The sequence below is a fragment of the Lissotriton vulgaris genome, chromosome 4_1, assembly GCF_964263255.1.
Source record: "Lissotriton vulgaris chromosome 4_1, aLisVul1.2, whole genome shotgun sequence".
In the NCBI taxonomy this organism is placed as follows: domain Eukaryota; kingdom Metazoa; phylum Chordata; class Amphibia; order Caudata; family Salamandridae; genus Lissotriton; species Lissotriton vulgaris.
The window spans coordinates 166354774-166365996 of record NC_141691.1 but is presented as its reverse complement, the minus strand read 5'-3'; the positions used below and the strand labels follow the sequence as shown (position 1 = coordinate 166365996).

Genomic DNA, 11223 nt, shown 5'->3' with positions numbered 1-11223 from the left:
GAAGAGACGTACTCAGGACCCAGAGGAACTGCCAGGAAGTGCCAACAAGGCTCCCCCCAAGCCCGGCAGGGGGGGAGACCCAGAAGACCAGCACAATCCTGGAGCCCAGCAACAGGTAAGCCACAGGAGCCCCCAAGCTCTTGGTCAAATCCATACTGTCGGAAGACAGAAAAAAGAGCAGGAGGAATGCTGGGTAATGCACCTTTATGTACTCCCAGTAGGGAGGGGGAGGGGTGTACCAGCATTCCTGCTTTTCTTTTTTCTGTCATGGAGATAGGTTATCTCACTTGTAAGTATGAAGGGGACGAGGACAGGAGGGACCTGAGGGTAATGTGGCCTTGTTGCTGTATCCAATGTGCCTATGCCAATACAAAAGGGGCCCCCTGCAACGAATAAGGGCAGACGTCAGGGGAAAATAACACTACTGCAAGGGAGAAAGTCCACCCAAACTAATCAAACAATGGCTCATAAAGTGTCCACTCGTTTTAATGTACAACATGGAACTCACCACAGGGCGACATGAAGGGTCACAAGGTGAAATGAATTACAAATATAGATGTACAAAATCTTTATTTTCTTTTTTTTCTCATTATTTAGTTTATATAGTTTTTATTCAAAACATTGGATAGCATAGTACATCAATTAATAAATAAGTAGAAATTGCATCAATAAATACACATAATATGAATTCCCCACATCAACCTCTCAACAGGCATACACTCTTTTCTCATTCAGTCACACACAGACATCCACAGATATACCACACTAGATACACATTCCTCAACGTAATCCCCAGAGTGACACAAGAAAGGGACCCTGCGGAGCCTTCGTAGCACACTGCCAGGAAGTCCAGATCGATAAGGCAGGATCCAGAATTCATGTAAAGCCAACGCGCGTTTCGGTGCAAGGCCCAGATCTACGGGCGCACCTTCATCAGGGCTTTCACGCCGAGGCAGATGGGAGAACACGACACATAAAAGATACACCAGTGACCAATCTGTTATAGAAAGAAATTGAATTTAGATTCAACAATCTGATATAAAGTTCACTAAATTACAATTTTATACTCAATAAAACAATCAACAGTGGAACCTAAGATTTTTAGTAAGGTCCACAGTTTCAGATATAGGTTATGAACATTTCATTAAATTCAAGTAGTCATGTAGGGTCCACAGTTTCAGATATACTTTATGCACATTTCATTAGATTAGATAGTCATATACAATTCAATATGTAGCTTTTTACTTCAAGAAATCGCCACACACCCGGTGAGCTCCAATATTGAAAATATGATAATGGATAAAAAAATATAAATCAGAACGCCAAACTTAGCACACATAGAAATCCCTAGATGCAAGAAGTATCAAACGTCACATTTCATCACACTTCAAAAGAGACACCAAACTTTACATATACGTTCTCCAATGGCCATATGGCAACCCCCAAAGAGATAGTACCCTACTTAACTGAAAGAGGGAGAGTTTTAATTTTTCTTATGAAAATAAGGCCAGTTCCTTTGAGGGCACTACTATTTAGATATTAATACGGCCCACGCCAGGTTCAACTTAGAGGGTCACTATTTTACCTTAGCCACTGGTTCAGGGATCCAAAAAGTCGCAGCTTGATATATCACTGGTCCGACCCAGCAGGCATAGAACCCCCACTAATCCCCTCGGAATCGGAATGAAATTAAGTACGAAGTAAAGATAAATGAAGATGGAATAATTTCAACAAAGGTCACAGCTTCATGGGAGCTCGACTCAATCGCAAAGCCGCCCACAAGCAACATTTCGTCGGGGGCTTACCCGCTAAAGATATTTGTTCCTCCATAGGTCTTTAGTAGGTCTCACACGGATAGTAACTTCCTGCTTCAAACGGTCCTGTGTACGTATATCTAGATAAAAATGTACATGAATAAATAATGCATAACGATCCACAGTTCGCCAAAGGCATTTAGACCGACTACGAGTTGATCTAATTCTCGATGTTAACTAGATAAACGGTACATAAGATTATGAGTAGAAGACTGACGGCTGCTGGTTCGAATAACTTCTAGACAAGAGGCTGGGTGAGATTCCTAATTTGCACATACCGTAAGATAAACAGCGAAGGAGGTCATAGTTTCCAGCCCACAGTCGAAAGGAGAGTCTTCTAACGCTTCCGCCCACAGATATAAAAGCTTTGTATTCTGCAAAGGACAACAATAGCACGGAGGATCGATAAGGTTGCAGCCACAAACCACGATTTCAAAGAAAGTGCTAAGAACACAGCTATCTTAATTCGGTAACCTCCGTCACGGAGTAACTAATTACCGGGAAATTAAATCGGAACAGAGCGATACTTCTACAAGAGTACTTCTACAAAGAATAACCTAGTTCCTACAGTAGCCCGACAACGTCAATCGAAATGCATAAATAGCTAGCCGAGTGGTTAATCCACTAATCATAGGCGAGCCCTTCTCACCTCAGATATAGTGTGGTAAGTGTGACTCTCCTCTCGTCTAATGATCCTTACAAGCGGTCAACGGGTTTCAAGCAACCCCACCTAGCATCTTCCCACTGCTAATAAAGGGTAGAACACCTGCCTCTAATTCCAAAATAGGAACACCTGGCCTCCCACTCTGAAGCTCATGTAGTACTTGGTAAGACCCGGCGCGGATCAAACCGCTGGTCATGTCACGAGCACGCACCCTCAATAGGTCCGCAAGGAAAAACAAATCACACAGTAAACAGAGGAAGACTGCATACCAATCCCTCAATGGTATGGGGGCACGCTGCCTAAAGAATACTCGCACATCATGAGAGGCATCGGATAGTCACGCATACGGAACCAACCATCGGGGCCCATGTGGGTCTCATCGTTTATGCACTTCATATTATAAAAGCATTTCAAAGATTACAAAGCGAGAGGTTATCAGACATGCCAGATTAACCAAATTTAAACAGGGATACAAAGCGGGAGGAGGGCTGACTGCTGCCATGAGGTCGTTTCAATCTCAGCCACCGGGGGCATATAAATAGAGCCATACAGATACACAGAGTTTATATAAGCGGTTCCAAAATATGCGAGGTAAAATCAAAGAAAGGATTCACTGGATGGCATTTTCCCAGGGGCACCAATCATTCAGGCCGGACTTAACCGCATCCAAAAGGAAAATCCAGAAAACTTCTCTTTTCTTCCTTATAGCCGTCACATCTTTACCAGGAATTGCACGAATCTTTTCCAGAACAGACCATCTAAGATCAGAGTCGCAATGGTTGGCAGTGCTCCAGTGGGCTACGAGCGGAGCCCCGCTCTTCAGATTTCGAATACTGGATTTGTGCTCACCCATCCTGGTCCTGCACTCACGTCCAGTCTCTCCCACATAGGGAAGCCCAGCTGCCCACAGGGGCACACAATAACATAAAGAATGTTAGAAGTCCGGCAGGTGCTCATGTCATTCAATTTGATAGTTCGATTGCCGATCTGCAACATGCTACCCGTCAGGGCTTGCGGGCATGCATGACAATTCCCACAGTGGTGGTTCCCAACCACAGGGGGAAGGCCAAATAATCTGACTTGCTTGGATGTCATCGTGGTCCCTACAGTTCCTCTAACCAGATGATTGCGCAGATTTTTATTGCGCCGGAATGCAAAAATAGGTTTAGGTAACTGTTCTTCCAGGTCATTGGCATTAAGGATGTGCCACAATGAGTTGACTACTTGTCGGATTTTATTATTCATCGCCAAGTGTTTAGTAATGCAAACAAGGCAGTCATAGTTGGTACGGTCACGCTCAAGGAACATGCTATCCCTGTTGAAATACCTCGCTCTCTTGAACGATTCTCTGATCAAGCGGCAAGGGTATCCCCTCCGGAATAGTTTCTCTTTCAAAATGTCGGACTGAGCGAGAAAGTTGCTCAACAAGGAGCAGTTTCTGAGCCAATGTTTGATTTGTTTGGGTGGACTTTCTCCCTTGCAGTAGAGTCCAATCTGCCTATGTCCAATACCCCTATGGGCCTGTATGGATACAATATAAAAAATATAACAGAGTATTTTACACTCCTAACATCAGCTTCAATTTTCCTGGTAAAACTTTAATTTTGACTTCTAATACCAACTTATTATTTTTGGGAAACAAACTTGTTTTCCCCAGCTTAAAGTTTCCAGTTCCTAACAATATTATCATATGGTGATCAATTTATGTATAAGTTCAAAAGGTGAACAGAGGGTAACACTACGACTAGTCATTACGCAATATTCCCATGTCAGGAAATGCGATCTACAAAGACACTTTTATTTAAAATTCAATCACAATTCTAAAAGTGAATCCACACGCCCTAATTGTTTTCTCCCTAAAGGCTCATGTGCGAGAGGTGGGTTTGGGTGACTCCCCAAACAATTAAATTTATTTCAGTTTTGAATTTTCCTAGATGCTGAATCCCGGTTGTCTCGCATCTTTTGGTGGACACAGAAGAAGTAAAGTAGGACAGTTCATTAGTTGGAAAAAACGTGGCCATATTCCACAAAACTGATTAGAGCAATGAATCATTGTCGAAGTAGGAGTTGGTGCAAGTTGGGAAAGCCTTGAAGAAGACAGAAAATATAACCTCCAGTTATGTTCTTGCCAGAATTATTACTGGGAGAGAAGACTGCTGTTCCTAAGAATCTGACTGAATAACTGAAGAGGGAATTCATCAGTGCTCCATTTTCAAAAATGACCCATCTACCAGAATAAAAATGCTAATAGTTGCAAATACTGGCAAAAACTAAGGAGAACTTCTTACTACCCTCCTAGGATTGGGAACTGCCTCCCACCCTGCTCTAACACGCTTTCTCACCCCTGCCCTTCAGGAGGGAACTTAAGACTCTTCTTGACAAGCAAAATCTTATCCCCCTGTCATCAAGGTAATGCCCACTGCTCTGGTAGGATGCATCCTTCCCCCTCTATACCCCTCTTAGCTCCCACACTAAAATGCATGCCAACATTCAGTAACAACTAAGAGGGAGATTTAAAAAAGTAATTACAGCAATTTTATTTTCCCACTACCTATTTTACTGGAGTGAAAGAGGTTTGAAGATGGAGAAAAACTAAAATGAAAACCGGAGTCTCCTACTTAAATCAGAAGTCTTGGGATGCATGCACTGTGTAAGGCCCATGCATACATACGTACATTGCAGATGTATTACCTTACTAAACAAACATACATATATTCATTTATGCAAAATCATTCAAATGCATGAAACGTTTCCGTGTTCCCATTTGAAGCAAGCATAGAGAACTTTCATGGCCATTCTGGCCCCTTTAGAAGCCATTTTGAATTCTTTAGAAGCCATTTTGAATTCTTTAGGAGCCATTTTGTTTTTCCTGAGTGAATGAAAGAGGTGGTTACATTTTATGGTACATGGTTCACGGATGAGCCCGTCCCTGGGAACTTTACTGACAAAAGTAGATTTGCACAGCTCTTCCATTGTTGTGCAGCAGGTTAAGCACAGGCTGATTCTGGTTTATTATTGCTCCCATGATGTTGTGAAATGTTCCTACTGCTAAAAGTATAAACAGACCTTCACAACTAACGTTTGCTGCAAGGAACACCAGAGCTGGCAGCAGCACAGGGCAATACCCACCCTGGGAAAAACAAAGTGAAACGGTATCGGTTGCACAACAACCCGCTGTTTCTTTTACTGTATTTCTGTTATTCCAGGTTTTCCTTGTTTTCTTTTAGTATTCACAAAGCAATGACACATTGCAAACACGAACAAGCATTTCCCAAGACAGATTACAGATTGTGGCTCCATATTTTGGTGAGTCAGAAACGCAGACCTTGGACTCCCACATCAAAGCCTTGCTTAGCATCATCAGAGATCATGTGAGTGAAATGAAAAGCCATGATGAAGGACCTTCGCACACCACCACAAAGGCATATTGTGACAATAAACAAACTGGACAAGAGCTCTGCTTAACCAACCAGCTATGGCCAATGGGAGGCTTGAGGTGTTTGGTGTCGATAATGTAACCAGCAGGCACACAACTTGTATAAACAAACAACGGGACGCCTTCAAGAGGGAATCCAGTGTACCTTTAGAAATAATGGCGTCATCCGAATTATGTGAAAGCATAAATAAACATTCTCAAAAACCACGAACACGAAACCAAAATGAGGAAAATAAAAAGCCACGATCTAGTATAATAAAATTAAGTTATTGTGGCAACATGAATAACAAGCATTTGCAATGCAATAGGTCTCGCCTTAGGAAAGTTGGAGCTATTGGTATGGTAAATGACAAATTTTCTATTTATGTGTTTTTTTTAAATAACATAATTAATAGCTTTGTCAATAGTTATAACTTTCACAAATGTAACACCTATAGCATTGGTAATGCAACATGTTTTGTATTTACGTGACTTACATGTGTTGATATTACAAATAAAAATGGCTTTTATTTCTTTTGAATAATTAATACTTAAAAGTGATTCTAATTTATAATGGCAATAGCTTAAACTTTTGTAAATAACTTTTGTGAACATTATGTTTAGTGTATTTTATTGTGACGAAAATCCAAGAACAGAAGTGAAATATTAACATCTTTTTGTGACATTTGTAATAAAGCTTGAAACATTGAGAGAACATATTTGAACCAGTGATGCTGTGGTGGTGCTGAGTGATGCAGTGGTTGCGCTGAGTGATGCAGTGGTTGCGAGTGCACTGACAGCTGGTGGTGTGTGCCTGGCTAATGATGTGGTGGTGTCCCCGAGTGCTGTGGTGGTGTCCCCGAGTGCAGTGGTGGTGTCCCCGAGTGCAGTGGTGGTGCCCTCAAGTGAAGTGGTGGTGCACCTGAGTGGTGTCCCAGAGTGATGTGGTGGTGTCCCAGAGTGATGTGTTGGTGGTGTCCCAGAGTGATGTGTTGGTGGTGTCCCAGAGTGATGTGTTGGAGGTGTCCCAGAGTGATGTGTTGGAGGTGTCCCAGAGTGATGTGTTGGAGGTGTCCCAGAGTGATGTGTTGGAGGTGTCCCAGTGTGATGTGTTGGAGGTGTCCCAGAGTGATGTGTTGGAGGTGTCCCAGAGTGATGTGTTGGAGGTGTCCCAGAGTGATGTGTTGGCGGTGTCCCAGAGTGATGTGTTGGCGGTGTCCCAGAGTGATGTGTTGGTGGTGCCCCAGAGTGATGTGTTGGTGGTGCCCCAGAGTGATGTGTTGGTGGTGTTCCAGAGTGATGTGTTCGTGGTGTCCCAGCGTGATGTGGTGGTGGTGTCCCAGCGTGATGTGGTGGTGCCCCTGAGTGATGTGGTAGTGTCCCTGAGTTATGTGGTAATGTCCCTGAGTGATGTGGTGGTGCCCCTGAGTGATGTGGTAATGTCCCTGAGTTATGTGGTAGTGTCCCTGAGTGATGTGGTAGTGTCCCTGAGTGATGTGGTTGTGTCCCTGAGTTATGTGGTAATGTCCCTGAGTTATGTGGTAATGTCCCTGAGTGATGTGGTGGTGCCCCTGAGTGATGTGGTGGTGTCCCTGAGTGATGTGAAGGTGCCCCTGAGTGATGTGGTAATGTCCCTGAGTGATGTGGTAATGTCCCTGAGTGATGTGGTGGTGTCCCTGAGTTATGTGGTAATGTCCCTGAGTTATGTGGTAATGTCCCTGAGTTATGTGGTAATGTCCCTGAGTGATGTGGTGGTGTGCCTGAGTGATGTGGTGGTGTGGCCGAGTGATGTGGTGGTGTGGCCGAGTGATGTGGTGGTGTCCCAGAGTGATGTGGTGGTGTTCCAGAGTGATGTGGTGGTGCCCCAGAGTGATGTGGTGGTGACCCTGAGTGATGTGGTGGTATCCCGGAGTGATGTGGTGGTATCCCGGAGTGATGTGGTGGTATCCCGGAGTGATGTGGTGGTATCCCCGAGTGAAGTGGCGGTGTCCCAGAGTGATGTGGCGGTGTCCCAGAGTGATGTGGCGGTGTCCCAGAGTGATGTGGCGGTGTCCCAGAGTGATGTGGTGGTGTCCCTGAGTGATGTGGTGGCGCCCCCAAGTGATGTGGTGGTGCCCCCGAGTGAAGTGAATATATATGAGTGTTTAATAGTCTGTGTATGTGGATGTCAATGCATGCCACGGCCTGCCAGTGCGTGTATACCCGCACGTTAGAAGGGGACTATACACGGATGGCTAATTGTACAGCCCTGGGCGTGTGTGGATGGACAATCATCACAGTGAAGATGTTTGTATGCAATCTAGGTGAGTAAGTCACTGCCCTCTTTCTTGGCAGTGCTTTCTGCTGACGGACCACTGGTCCTACTCTCACCTTGCCCGGGCTCCGGCTCGGTGCCACGGTACCGGCCCTCGTACCTGGAGTCCACCACCTGGAAGCTTTTGGTCCGCAGGTTCTCCAGCATCTCCTAGAAGCTCTTCACCAGCCGACCGTCCAGCATGGCCTTGAACTGGGCTGGCTCGGGCCTGCTGGCCTCCGCAGTCACAGGGCTGGCCTCCGCAGTCACGGGCGGCCCTCCCGCACCCAGTTCCGGAAGCCGCCGTTGAGCACCGACACCCGAAGGCCCGGAACATCCACCAGGCCCGCGGGGCGTAGAAGGAGCCCAAATGGTCGCCGTCATAGACCACCACATGCATGCTGTTGCCCCCGCCCAGGCTGCCCACGTAGTCGCCGAACAGCTGCTCGCCGGGCAGCATCACCTCGTAGATGTATTAAAGGCATGACAAAGTGGTTTGCTGACAGAAGCTGAGTCACTATAGTTGACAAAGGCCCAGCGGCGTCACTAGGGTTGGTGTCACCCAGTGCGGTAACTCATGGTGTCACCCATGCGGTCCGCACCCCCCTAGTGACGCCACTGAACATACAATCAAATAAACGTCCATGAGTCCCTCTGAAAAATTCACCAACGCCATGCAATGCTTCCAAAATAAGGTTCAGCACATGCTGTACATTATAAACTTAAATCCCCAAGATCTGATTTAACTTTTCAAACATCAGTTATGATTATTTATTTCTCCAGCAAAAAAAACAGGGTTGTACCTACACCCATAACTATAAATTGTTGGTAGGTAGCCCACAAGAAAGCCTGCAGCTAGTGCCCGATAAATCATTACTGAGAGACGGATGCAAAGGAATGTCCATGTACCTAGGCCTGTCAAAAAGAGACGAGCATTTTCAGTCAGGGAATTAATTCGAAGGACATTTGACCAACGCCTCTGCGCATGCGCTGCCAGGGCTGAGCTCTAGTAGAACAGGTAAAATGGATATTGTTTGAGGACACTTTGGGTCCCTCTGATTTTGGCTTTTGCTTAATGGTGACAAAAACTGTACCTATCTGCCTGTCACTCGTCAGACCTACAATGCAAAGTCACAGGAATTCTTTTTTGTGGGACACGGTCAAAGTGACACCATGGATACTGCCATTGGTGTCTCAACGCCTAAGGTGCTATTTCAACTTGTGCCAGCTGGGGGTGCAGGGAGGGATCCACTGGGAGGGATCCGGTGGCCGAAGGCACGTGAGGGCGCACCCTCCCTTACAAGGTTTAAGGAGGCAGCACTCTCCTCAGACCTCCTCCTCTGCAGCCGCGGGCGTGTCCGACTGCCTGAGAAAGAGTGGCGAGACGAGAGCAACAAATGCCAATATTCTGTGGGTCAAAGAAGCAAAAAATCGAAAGAATGGAATGTTGAGACCAATCCGAGTCTCGCTTTCGTAGCAGGCGCGACATCCACACGCTGCCTTGCCATTTTCTATAAAATATTAAATTTAAAAGCATACGAGCACGTTCCCCTGGTTGTCCTGTAATCTTTCGGCCGTCATTCAGGGGAAGTGGTGCAGAGACAGGCAGGTGGAGGCTGCTGACTCCTGGAGGAAACTTTTTGACAGTGACTCAGTGTACGAGTTGAAGGGGACGCTGGAAAACTGACCCGATGAGCGGAGTCTCCCCTTGGCCCCTAATGTAGAGAAAGTTTTACGCGGGCATAGCAAGAGCTGGGCTCACCTCGAGCTCTTGGTGCGCCCGGACATCTGAGTAGAGGAGGAGGGAGGGAGTCAGTGAAGCAGCCACGGACCCCGCCGCTCTCAGTGAAGGAAGCAGGGACACATACATGGCCTAAAGGAAGTCAGTGGTTCCATTTCGAAAGCACGCCCCCAGTCCCCCGATGGTGTGGTGTCACCCGGTGCGGCCCGCACCCCCCGCACCCCCTAGTGACGCCACTGGGCCAAATTTAGAAACCTGCTCACTACTTTGCCAAACTTGGAACACCTATACACACTTAATATGCAGCACTCCAGGCTGACCCTCGTGTGCCTTTAATTCACCACCGCAGCCCAGGGAGTTTCTTCAAGTTCCCGCCGGGCCGCCGCACTGCCTGCGATGACCCGGAAGCGGTTGGGCAGCCGGCCAATCGCAGCGCGGCCCCAACCGGAAGTCCCGCCCCCATCGCGGCGCGAGGAGAGAGAAGCCACTGTCCGAGGAGCCCCGAGGGCTCCTGATCGAGTCCTGGTCCCGAGATGGGGGACCGGGTGAAGAGCGGCCGGGCGCATGGGGAAGGCGGGGCTCTCATGTGGTGAGAGCCCCGCAAAGCGCTACCGCCGCCCGAGAGGCAGAACCGCCGCCGAGCACCGCCAGAACAGGTGAGTGTGTTGAGGGAGAGGAGGGGTGAGTGGGGGTGGGGTGTGCGCGTGTGTCTGTGCGTGCGTGTGTCTGTCTGCGCGTGTGTCTGTTTAAGGGGGGGTGCGTGTGTGTGTGTGTATGCAGTGTGTGTATGTGCGCATGCGTGCGTGAGCCTTTCTTTAAGGGGGGGTGCGTGTGTGTATGCAGTGTGTGTATGTGCGCATGCGTGCGGGAGCCTTTCTGTGCATGGGAATATCAGGCACGGCGACGTGCGCGCTCACGAGCTAGAATCTCCAGGAGGACAAGCTCGTGATAGTCTGCTGTCCTCATTCCCCAGAAAGTGGCGACATAAGTTGTCTCCCTAGACAGCAAAAGCTTTGCTTTTGCTTTCGTCTAGGCGAGACCTAAAAAAAAATGTTGGTACAGCGGGTCAAGTGAAAAGGTCCACCAGGGGTGCTGAGTTGATTGTCTTTTTTCAGACTTAAATCTCCACTTCGATGATCAAGGCAACAAACTTGCCACAGATTTAAAAACCGATCTAATTTCCCTTAATCTACAACTACTCAGCAATGAACCCACCCATACGAAAGGGCATCTACTGGATCCCATTTTTTCCAACCTTTCCAAACTTTCCGCTCAAACCCCTCTGCCCCTCCCCTG

General features: G+C 47.0%; 1 long non-coding RNA gene across 1 annotated transcript; it reads right to left on the bottom strand.

The window, feature by feature from the left end:
- Nucleotides 1–696: 696 nt before the first annotated feature.
- Nucleotides 697–2190, bottom strand: LOC147718531 (uncharacterized). The gene is made up of 3 exons (XR_015309987.1): nucleotides 2093–2190; nucleotides 1806–1894; nucleotides 697–997 (listed from the first exon to the last, which is right to left on the bottom strand). It is a non-coding gene; the product is annotated as an uncharacterized LOC147718531 (long non-coding RNA).
- Nucleotides 2191–11223: the final 9033 nt, after the last annotated feature.